This window comes from Pristiophorus japonicus, chromosome 10, assembly GCF_044704955.1.
Source record: "Pristiophorus japonicus isolate sPriJap1 chromosome 10, sPriJap1.hap1, whole genome shotgun sequence".
Lineage (NCBI taxonomy): Eukaryota > Metazoa > Chordata > Chondrichthyes > Pristiophoridae > Pristiophorus > Pristiophorus japonicus.
The window spans coordinates 138,003,134-138,016,128 of NC_091986.1; positions in this window are offsets into that span (position 1 = coordinate 138,003,134).

The following is a 12,995-nucleotide window of genomic DNA, read 5'->3' on the forward strand; positions in this document are numbered from 1 at the left end:
AGAAAGAAACTTGTCGAGTTGTTGGATATGTTCCCATGTACCTGTCCACTCCGAAGGGGGTATTCCCCTGAGATCTGTCCCCTTTAACGAATCAGAAATGGTAGAATGGTTGACAGTGCAAAATAGGACAAACCTAACTAAGGGGCCAGAAACGAAGGAGCAAACAGAATGGAGGTCGGCAGGGTATAAACTTACAGTCTTCCAGGGATGGTACCAGCCCAATTATAATAATAACCATCAGCCTCCCTTCCTAAGCATTACTCCCAGAATAGGAAATCCTGAAGGTATAATATGCCTAGTGAGTAATGAGACTAAAGGACCAGAAATGGGACGCAGCAAGTGTTCCCAAATGATTAAATGGCAAGCCACAACTAATCCCACTGAGAGAAAGATAGCAACCGTTGGCTGGACAACGGTCCATAACAAAGCCCCAGGTAAAGGGTTGGAAGGTGAGACCACTCGAGTAGGGATAGTGCGAAAGGACCAGGAGCTGACGTCCTATAATTGCACCTACTTTATTTGTGGCCATAAAGCCTACCCATGGTTACCAGCCAACTGGACAGGGTCCTGTTACTTAGGATATGTGGCACCCCTTATCAGATCAGTAAAGACTCTAAGGGAGGCCTATGGAAGTCACAGATTTAAACGGGATTTGACGTGGCTAAACAGAATTCAAGGTAATGGTGCCACCCTATGGAATAGCATCGACCGAATGGCAGTTACGGGAACTGGCTAACTTAGTCAAATCAGTAGCCAACGCAACTTCCCAAGCCTTTGAAGGGATAAATGATGAAATGGTAGCTATTCAAACAGTGGCTCTTCAAAATCGTATGGCCTTAGATTATCTCCTAGCCAAGGAGGGAGGGACATGCGCATTAATAGGTGAAGAATGCTGTACGTATATCCCAGATAAATCAGAAGATATCGGCAGTCTAGCTGAAAGCATTAGGAAAAAGGTAATAGAGTATAAACAGACAGTTGGCCAGGACGGTATCACCTTGTGGGGTTGGGCATCAGGATGGTTGGGAGCCCTGGGGAAATCTGTGGGACAGGGTTTGATCATATTCCTGCCGATAGCTTTCGCCCTGTATCTATTATTTGTCGTCATTAAGTGTTGCTGTGCCAGGGTGGGAGAAACTATGTTACCTACCGAGACCACGGCTAGAGTTATGGTAGCAACAACTGCTGAAGGCTCTTGTGTGGAAATGGAAATGGAGAGACTGTACAAGATCAGAATGGATTAAGTTGTCCTTGTGAAGGACAAAATGGGGGAATGTGGAAATGTATTTGCATCTAAGCTGATACCATATGGTATTTGTGTGCCCCTTGCAATATATTACAAGAGGGAGTCCTGGTCCTTCCAGAACTTTCTGCATAAAATCAGTCAGCTTGTGTAAACAGCTAAACCTGGTTGGAGATGGCTGATGGCCAGCAGACAGCTAGGAGACAAGTCATGCTGAGACAAGCACCCTCCCCCATGGTGCTCTCCTATTGTCTACATGACAAGAGTTCCATGTCACCCCACCCTTTTCTATGTACTCAAACCACCAGCCACTATCTCTTGTAGAGACCTCATCCTTTTGATGTAAACGATAAACTGACCAGGAAATTAACAATCCTGACGCAATACAAGACAGGTGATAGCCCACTACCTCATTCTCATGGAGTAATGGCCGGCTGGCCAACTGATAACCCTGACAAAAGGAAATATCTGTAAACCATGTCAGGACCAGGATATAGTAATTAACTCTCTATCTGTATTCACTGATTGTGAGACAGAGCAATACACAGGGAGAGGCCATAACTTGGGTTTTACTGTATAAATATCTTGTGAAACTGTACCATTACGGAGGTGTTCACTTAGCCTTTGACTGAGTGTGACCTGTCCCTTGCTAGCAAGCGAATTAAAGAAACTTCTGCCGGAGCTGTAAGTGTCTGAGTCATTCTTTTCGGAGGTCGCGATTTCGACAAAGTGGAGAATGATGTGCTGGTTGACACTTGTGTCAGTGGCATTTCTGAGGTCCCACACACCCTGCATAACTGGTAGCACAATAGATCTCAAAGTGTGAAGCTCGCGGCCGCATCATCTGTGCGCCACTGCCAGAGGCTGTCAAAGTCACCATATTGCTCAATGTTTATGAGCCCAGCTCCTTCCGATCTACTACTGGAAATACCAGCTATATTAAAGGAAGTCACAGATGTATTATTCAGGTGAACCATTGATGTCATCACTTGAAACAAATGAAATTATAAATCCTCACAAAAATCTTTTTAACTAAACCGCTTCCAGTCACAAAGTTGAAAATCACAACAACCCAAACAAGATCAGCAGTGAGACAGAGCAACACAATTCTATGGATTGGCTGACCTTCTAAGGACCAGGAGTCACTACCAGCACTCGTGTTGCTATAAGGGTCTTTGTGCATAACACTGGGCCACATATACATTGAAAGTACATTCCTACTTGGGGGAAAGGGAGGGCAACTAAAGTCAGAGCTCCCTGGATGATGAAATAGATAGGCAATAAGATGAAGCAGAAAAAGAGCACATATGACAGACGTAAGGCCGAGACTACATCTGAGAATTAAGCTAAATATAGAAAGTTCAGAGGAGAAGTGAAAAAGAAAATGAGGGGCAAAGAGAGGGTATGAGAATAGAATGGCAGCTAACATCAAAATTCTTCTATAGGCATATAAATAGTAATGGATAGTATGAGGAGGGTGGGACTGATTAGGGACTATAAAGAAGATCTCCACATGGAGGCAGAGGGTATGGCTGAGGTACTAAATGAGCCCGATCAACATGCTGCTGATGAACATCGCTGTTAGCGATATGCTTGTGTGTGTTTTTGGGACACCACTCAGTTTTGCTGCCAGTGTGCGGGGTCGATGGCTTGCCAGAGAGCAAGGTTGCAAATGGTATGGATTCGCAAACTCTCTGTTTGGTAAGTCTTTGATATTTTAAAAGAAAATACCCGTTTCTATTTGCTCATCGGTTTAGCTATCCAAAGTAGCATTTCTTTTACACACTTGCATTATCAAACTCTGCTTTCTGCCCATGTATCGGTGAACTGTGATTAGCTCAGAAACTAAATACTTATTGGAAATTATTCCCCAATTCATTTCATTGTAAGTGCACTAGGCAACTGCTACTGGATTACTTTTAAAATTGGTCTTTTGTAATAGTATATTAAATTAATTATTTTTGGAATTTCTCAAATGTTTTAAAGAATATTTTTTATGGAAAACTCAGCTGGTTACTGAGCTCACCATGCGGAATCCTCAAATTCCAGAAATTGTTTTTAACGAGTTTACTGGATTGCTGACTCCGATCTCTCTATTCCTCTCCACACAGGCACACTGAGCAATGTCTTCCTCATCATATTTCAGGTGTGATTGTCACTGTGAACATCTATCGTTGGTGGTGATTTTGTAGTGAAACTGAATTTTATTACTGAAAATATAAAATTATAACACAAGGCTATATATCCAAACTAAATAATAGTATGTAATTGGTGAGAATATTCCCAAATTGGTTCATTTGTATTTGAGGGCAAATTAGTTATAGTTTATCTGTGGTATTGTGAGTAATAATCCACAATAGTTATTATTCCATGCAGCATGTAGCCTTTCTATACAGATATTTGGATCTTTAGATCAAATGAAACTGAGGAGAAATGAGAACTTTTTTAACTCAGCGAGTTGTTATGATCTGGATTGCATTGCCTGAAAGGCTAGTGGAAGCAGACACAATAATAACCGATCAAACAATAATTATTATTCCATTGGCAGTTTGATAAAAAAAAATTTTTGTTTAACTTTACACACGGAACAAAATTGTGTTTGGATTAGAAGCTGTCAAAGCAATTGAAACATTTCAGCTTCTAATCTAAAAATTAATGAGGCAAAGACATGGGAATAGAAACATTCTCCAATAAGCAGGACAGAACATTCATACAACTAATTTCAGACTGAGGAATATATTGTACTATCGAAGTGTGACTCTTCAAGATTGTTTTAATAGAATCATGAAATAATCAGTAGGTGCTGCTCTTTCTCTAAGTACAATGTAAAGCTCAGAGAAAGAATAGCATGTACTGATTTGTTCATGTCCATAAGTATTATAACATTTAGTCGATATATTGAAAATTTGACTGATTCATCTTCATGCATAACAACAAGTGTAGCGGAGATCGGCACTGCATGTAAACAATAAACAACCTTAATTAGAAGTGCTTAACGTTGTCATTTATAGCTGGAAATTCAAAAGTTGAATAGTGGCAGTACATTTTATGAATGTGCACTCCAAATAGGAAGCATTTTTCACCAGGGGCGCATATTAGGGATTTGAGCGTTCCATCTGTGAATAATTCTGACAATGTAATCTTAGCCCATATGCATTAAAACAAAAAAAATAATATTTTTATAACACTTTTAACATAAAAAATATCCCAAGGCACTTCACAGAGTTATAAGGAAAACAGATACCAAGCTAACAAGACAGTGCCGCTTTTCAGGTTTTGTTAACCATTTTCCCACAGAAATAAGTTGAAAATAAAATGTACTTTCAATTTTTTTAAGCTAAGTGTCCTTTCACATGGTTGCTTTGAAATGGCACCTCAATGAATGGTGGTTAATATGCTAAATAAAAGTTGGCTCCACAGAAACTAAGCAATTAATAATCTGCATAATCAAAAACACCTCACATCCATTGTTGTTGAAAGGACTTTTGATCACTGCCAGTCTCTGAAAAGGGAATTAAAAAGAGAGACAAGGACACAGACAGAAACATAGAAACATAGAAACATAGAAAATAGGTGAGCAGTAGGCCATTCGGCCCTTCGAGACTACACCACCATTCAATAAGATCATGGCTGATCCTTCACCTCAGTACCCCTTTCCTGCTTTCTCTCCATACCCCTTGATCCCTTTAGCTGCAAGGGCCATATCTAACTTCCTCTTGAATATATCCAATGAACTGGCATCAACAACTCTCTGCGATAGAGAATTCCATAGGTTAACAACTCTCTGAGTGAAGAAGTTTCTCCTCATCTCGGTCCTAAATGGCTTACCCCTTATCCTTAGACTGTGTCCCCTGGTTCTGGACTTCCCCAACATCGGAAACATTCTTCCTGCATCTAACCTGTCCAATCCCGTCAGTATTTTATATGTTTCTATGAGATCCCCTCTCATCCTTCTAAACTCCAGTGAATAAAGGCCCAGTTGATCCAGTCTCTCCTCATATGTCAGTCCTGCCATCCCAGGAATCAGTCTGGTGAACCTTCGCTGCACTCCCTCAATAGCAAGAATGTCCTTCCTCAGATTAGGAGACCAAAACTGACACAATATTCCAGGTTCCAAGGCCCTGTACAACTGCAGTAAGACCTCCCTGCTCCTATACTCAAATCCCCTAGCTATGAAGGCCAACATACCATTTGCCTTCTTCACAGCCTGCTGTACCTGCATGCCAACTTTCAATGACTGATGTACCATGACACCCAGGTCTCGTTGCACCTCCCCTTTTCCTAATCTGCCGCCATTGAGATAATATTCTGCCTTCATGTTTTTGCCACCAAAGTGGATAACCTCACATTTATCCACATTATACTGCATCTGCCAAGCATTTGCCCACTCACCTAACCGATCCAAGTCACCCTGCAGCCTCTTAGTGTCCTCCTCACAGGTCACACCACCACCCAGCTTAGTGTCATCTGCAAACTTGGAGATATTACACTCAATTCCTTCATCTAAATCATTAATGTATATTGTAAAGAGCTGGGGTCACAGCACTGAGCTCTGCGGCACCCCACTAGTCACTGCCTGCATTCTGAAAAGGACCCGTTTATCCCGACTCTCTGCTTCCTGTCTGCCAACCAGTTCTCTATTCACGTCAGTACATTACCCTCAATACCATGTGCTTTAATTTTGCACACCAATCTCTTGTGTGGGACCTTGTGAAAAGCCTTTTGAAAGTCCAAATACACCACATCCACTGATTCTCCCTTGTCCACTCTACTAGTTACATCCTCAAAAAATTCTAGTAGATTTGTCAAGCATGATTTCCCCATCATAAATCCATGCTGACTTGGACCGATCCTGTTACTGCTTTCCAAATGCGCTGCTATTTCATCTTTAATAATTGATTCCAACATTTTCCCCACTACTGATGTCAGGCAAACCGGTCTATAATTACCCATTTTCTCTCTCCCTCCTTTCTTAAAAAGTGGTGTTACATTAGCTACGCTCCAGTCCATAGGAACTGATCCAGAGTCGATAGATTGTTGGAAAATGATCAGCAATGCATCCACTATTTCTAGGGCCACTTCCTTAAGTACTCTGGGATGCAGACTATCAGGCCCCGGGAATTTATCGGCCTTCAATCCCATCAATTTCTCCAACACAATTACCCGCCTAATAAGGATTTCCTTCAGTTCCTCCTTCTCACTAGATCCTCGGTCCCCTAGTATTTCCGCAACGTTATTTGTGTCTTCCTTCATGAAGACAGAACCAAAGTATTTGTTCAATTGGTCTGCCATTTCTTTGTTCCCCATTATAAATTCACCTGATGATGACTGCAAGGGACCTACATTTGTCTTCACTACTCTTTTTCTCTTCACGTATCTAGAAAAGCTTTTGCAGTCAGTTTTTATGTTCCCAGCAAGCTTCCTCTCATACTTTATTTCCCCCCTCCTAATTAAACCCTAATTAAACTGCTGAATTCTAAATTTTTCCCAGTCCTCAGGTTTGCTGCTTTTTCTGGCCAATTTATATGCCTCTTCCTTGGATTTAACACTATCCTTAATTTCCCTGTTAGCCACGGTTGAGCCACCTTCCCTGTTTTATTTTTACTCCAGACAGGGATGTACAATTGTTGAAGTTCATCCATGTAACCTTTAAATGTTTGCCATTGCCTATCCCCTGTCAACCCTTTAAGTATCATTCGCCAGTCTATTCTAGCCAAATCACGTCTCATACCACCGAAGTTACCTTTCTTTAAGTTCAGGACCCTAGTCTCTGAATTAGCTGTGTCGCTTTCCATCTTAATAAAGAATTCTACCATATTATGGTCACTCTTCCCCAAGGGGCCTCGCACAACAAGATTGCAAATTAGTCCTTTCTCATTACACATCACCCAGTCTTGGATGACCAGCCCTCTAGGTGGTTCCTTGACATATTGGTCTAGAAAATCATCGCTAATACACTCCAGGAAATCCTCCTCCACAGTATTGCTACCAGTTTGGTTAGCGCAATCTATATGTAGATTAAAGTCGCCCATGATAACTGCTGTACCTTTAATGCACGCATCCCTAATTTCTTGTTTGATGCTGTCCCCAACCTCACTACTACTGTTTGGTGGTCTGTACACAACTCCCACTAGCATTTTCTGCCCTTTGGTATTCCGCAGCTCCACACATATAGATTCCACATCATCCAAGCTAATATCCTTCTGTACTATTTTATTAATTTCCTCTTTAACCAGCAACGCTACCGCACCTCCATTTCCTTTCTATCTATCCTTCCTGGATGTTGAATTCCCAGCCTTGGTCACCTTGGAGCCATGTCTCCGTGATGCCAATTATATCATATTCGTGAATTGAATAGGTTAACAGACTGAAGACTTTGTTAAATACATGGGTTAGAGAGGATTGTGAAAGGAGGAAAGACAGATGGAAGAGCAGAGAGGTACAGGGAGGACATTCTTGTGATTCGGAACCAGGTAACACATGTGGTGATGGTGGGACACAGGGAGAGGGTGATGTACAAAAGGCAAGATTCAGAGGAATAGTATTTTGGGGGGGGGGGATATAGAGCTGGAGGAGATTGCTGCAATAGGGTGTGGTGAAGCCATGAAGGAATTTAAAGATGAAGATGAAGATTTAAAATTTAATGTGTTGGGGAGGGGAGCCAATGTAGATTATTGTGGCAAGATTATTGTGGCAAGGTTGGCAGGCATGCAGGACTTAGTGTTGGACAGGATACAGGAGGCAGAGTTTTTGATAGGTTGGAGTTTTTGGAGAGTGGAACATGGCCAGCATGTTGGGTTGTTGAATCTCGAGATCACCAAGGCATATAAAGGGGTTTCAGTGGCAAAGGAATTAAAGTAAGGGTGAAGATGGGCAATGGGGAGGTGAAATAAGGCAGTCTATGTGATGGAAAGGATATGGGGTCTGAAGCTCAGCTCAGGGTTGATCGGCACGCCAAGGTTATGAACAGTCTGGCTCAGCCAGGGAGGAGGATGGATTCAGTGGCAAGGTAATAAAGTTTGTGACAAAGGTTAAGGACATAACAGTTGGACAAAGTATAAACCAGGAAATTAGAGGAGCATGTAACAAGAATAATGCAAGAATTGTGGGGGACTTTAATCTTCATATATATACTGGAAAAAAACAAATTGGCACAAGTAGCTAGGAGGACAAGTTTATGAAATGCATTCGAGACAGTTTTCTAGAACAATAGGTCAATGAACCAACAAGGGAAGAGGCTATTTTAGATATAGTATTGCATAATGACACCAGGTTATTAGTAATCTTATAGTAAAGGATTCTCTGGGGACGAATAATCACAATATGATAGAATTGAGTTTGAAAGTGATGTGTTTAAGTCTGAAACGAGGATCTTAAATTTAAACAAAGCCAATTACACAGGATTGAGGGGCGTGTTGGCTGAGATAGATTGGGAAATTAGATTAAAAGATATGATGAAAGATAAACTAGCAAGAAAAATAAAAACAGATTGTAAGAGCTTTTATGATTATGTAAAAAGGAAGAGATTAGCTAAAGTAAATGTCCTTTAGAGGTAAGGACAGGTGAAATTATAATGGAGAGTAAGGAAAATGGCAGATATGTTAAACAATATTTAGTGTCTGTCTTCATGGTAGAAGAAAAGAATTATGGGGAATCAAGGGTCAATTGAGAGTGGGGTTCTTAAAGTAATTACTATTAGTGAAGAAAAAGTACAGGAGAAAATAATGAGACTGAAATTCACAAATCCACTGGACCTAATGGCTACATCCGAGGGTTATAAAAATGGTGGCTGCAGAGATAGTGGATGCATTGGTTTTGGTCTTCCAGATTCCCCTAGATTCTAGAATGGTTCCTGATACGTCCTTACTATACAGTATAAATGCACACGAGGCCCATGCTTGAGAGAAGGTCAGTCTGTGACCTGTCCTTTATTCCTTAGCACTCAAGTGCAGAAAGTGGGTGGAGCTTCCCCTTTTATATCTGAAGGTCCAGGTTAGGAGTGTCTCCCACCTAGTGGTCAGTGTTCTCACGGTGTACAACTGAGGTCAGTTTATACATGGGTTACAATGCTGGTTGAATACATGACAGTTCCCGTGAATTGTAAGGTAGCAAATGTAACCCTGCTGTTCAAGAAGGAGGGAAAGAGAAAACAGGGCCAGTTAGTCTGACAATATGAGTAAGGAAAATGCTAGAATCTATTATTAAGCACGTGATAACAGGGCACTTGAAAAATCACAATATGTTTAGGCAGAGTCAACATGGTTTTATGAAAGGGAAACTGTGTTTGACAAATTGATTAGATTTTTGAGTGTGTAACTAGCAAGATAGTTAAGGGGGAACCAGTGCGTGTAGTATATTTGAAGTTTCAGAAGGTATTCGATAAGGTGCCACACAAGAGATTGTTATGCAAGATTAGGGCACATAGGGATTGGGCGTAAGATATAAGCATTGATTGAGGATTGGTTAATGGACAGAAAACAGAGAACAGGAATAAACAGATCATTTTCAGGATGGCAGGGTGTAACTACTGGAGTGCTGCAAGGATCAGTGCTTTGGCATCAGCTGTTATTAATCGATATCAATGACTTAGATGAAGGAACCGCATGTAATATATCCAAATTTGCTGACAATACAAAGCTAGGTGGGAAAGTAAGCTGTGAGGAGGATGCAAAGAGCCCGCAAAGTGATTTGGTAAGAAGGTGGTAGATAGAGAATTGAATAGTCCTGACAGGTAGCGGGGTGGGATAAAGTGTTGTAAAGGTAGCTGTGCGAGTCAGTGGGCTGATAGTGGATATTGGTCAATAGCCAATCGCCAGAAATGGAGACTGAGAAGCCGAGGAAGGGAAGGGAAGAGTCGGAGATGGACCATGTGAAAGTGAGGGCAGGATGGAAATTATAAGAACATAAGAACATAAGAATTAGGAACAGGAGTAGGCCACCTAGCCCCTCGAGCCTGCTCCGCCATTCAACAAGATCATGGCTGATCTGGCCGTGGACTCAGCTCCACTTACCCGCCCGCTCCCCATAACCCTTAATTCCCTTATTGGTTAAAAATCTATCTATCTGTGATTTGAATACATTCAATGAGCTAGCCTCAACTGCTTCCTTGGGCAGAGAATTCCACAGATTCACAACCCTCTGGGAGAAGAAATTCCTTCTCAACTCGGTTTTAAATTGGCTCCCCCGTATTTTGAGGCTGTGCCCCCTAGTTCTAGTCTCCCCGACCAGTGGAAACAATCTCTCTGCCTCTATCTTGTCTATCCCTTTCATTATTTTAAATGTTTCTATAAGATCACCCCTCATCCTTCTGAACTCCAACGAGTAAAGACCCAGTCTATACAATCTATCATCATAAGGTAACCCCCTCATCTCCGGAATCAGCCTAGTGCATCGTCTCTGTACCCCTTCCAAAGCCAGTATATCCTTCCTTAAGTAAGGTGACCAAAACTGCACGCAGTACTCCAGGTGTGGCCTCACCAATACCCTATACAGTTGCAGCAGGACCTCCCTGCTTTTTACTCCATCCCTCTCGCAATGAAGGCCAACATTCCATTCGCCTTCCTGATTACCTGCTGCACCTGCAAACTAAATTTTGGGATTCATGCACAAGGACCCCCAGGTCCCTCTGCACCGCAGCATGTTGTAATTTCTCCCCATTCAAATAATATTCCCTTTTACTGTTTTTTTTTCCAAGGTGGATGACCTCACATTTTCCAACATTTTATTCCATCTGCCAAACCTTAGCCCATTCGCTTAACCTATCTAAATCTCTTTGCAGCCTCTCTGTGTCCTCTACACAACCCACTTGCCCACTAATCTTTGTGTCATCTGCAAATTTTGTTATACTACACTCTGTCCCCTCTTCCAGGTCATCTATATATATTGTAAACAGTTGTGGCCCCAGCACCGATCCCTGTGGCACACCATTAACCACCGATTTCCAACCCGAAAAGGACCCATTTATCCCGACTCTCTGCTTTCTGTTAGCCAGCCAATTCTCGATCCATGCTAATACATTTCCTCTGACTCTGTGTACCTTTATCTTCTGCAGTAACCTTTTGTGTGGCACCTTATCGAATGCCTTTTGAAAATCTAAATACACCACATCCATCGATACACCTCTATCCACCATGCTCGTTATATCCTCAAAGAATTCCAGTAAATTAGTTAAACATGATTTCCCCTTCATGAATCCATGTTGCGTCTGCTTGATTGCACTATTCCTATCTAGATGTCCCGCTATTTCTTCCTTAATGATAGCTTCAAGCATTTTCCCCACTACAGATGTTAAACTAACCGGCCTATAGTTACCTGCCTTTTGTCTGCCCCCTTTTTTAAACAGAGGCATTACATTAGCTGCTTTCCAATCCGATGGTACCTCCCCAGAATCCAGAGAATTTTGGTAGATTATAACGAATGCATCTGCTATAACTTCTGCCATCTCTTTCAATACCCTGGGATGCATTTCATCAGGACCAGGGGACTTGTCTACCTTGAGTCCCATTAGCCTGTCCAGCACTACCTCGCTAGTGATAGTGATTATCTCAAGGTCCTCCCTTCCCACATTCCCGTGACCAGCAATTTTTGGCATGGTTTTTGTGTCTTCCACTGTGAAGACCGATGCAAAATAATTGTTTAAGGTCTCAGCCATTTCCACATTTCCCATTATTAAATCCCCCTTCCCATCCTCTACGGGACCAACATTTACTTTAGTTACTCTTTTCCGTTTTATGTATCGGTTATAAATTGGAAGCAACGTTAATGAAATTTTGCAGTTCAGGGCGAGACCAGGAAACGGCACCATTAGTAGACTGGAAATAGAGGTGACGGAAGGGACCTGAATATTCCACATATCCCACAAACAGGCAGGTGTAGCTAGGATCCATACGGGTTCCCATATTTCTCATATTCTCACCTTTTATTTGGAGGAAGTGAGTGCAATCAAAGGCGAAGTTGTTCAATGAGAGGACAAATTCAGTATTATTTGCTTAATACCTATTGCATCTCTAACTTTTTCCAGTTTTCACAAAAGGTCATCGACCTGAAATGTTGGACTGAATATTAATGGGGAAGGTGGGTTGGGAGTGGGAGAGGGGGGTCCAAAGCGGTTACGAAACCAGGGAAAACTGGTTTCCCACAGGCCATAAGAATATAAGAAATAGGAGCAGGAGTAGCCCATTTCCCCTCGAGTCTGCTCCGCCATTTAATATCATGGCTGATCTGATCATGGACTCAGCTACACTTCCCTGTCATCTCCCCACAACCCTTTATTCCCTTATTGCTCAAAAATATGTCTATCTCCGCCTTAAATATATTCAATGACCTAGGCTCCACAGCTCTCTGGGGCAAAGAATTCCATAGATTTACAACCCTCTGAGAAAATAAATTCCTACTCATCTCAGTTTTAAATGGGCGACCCTTTATTCTGAGACTATGCCCCCTAGTTTTAGTTTGCCCTATGAGTTGAAATATCCTCTCTGCATCCACTTTGTCGAGTACCCTCATTATCTTGTCTGTTTCGATAAGATCACCTCTCATTCTTCTGAACTCCAATGAATATAGGCCCAACCTACTCAACCTATCTTCATAAGTCAACTCCCACATCACCAGAATCAACCGAGTGAACCTTCTCTGAACAGCATCCAATGCAAGTATATCCTTCCTTAAATATGGAGACCAAAACTGTACGCACTACTTTAGGTGTGGCCTCACCAATACCCTGTACAGTTGTAGCAGGACTTCTCTGCTTTTA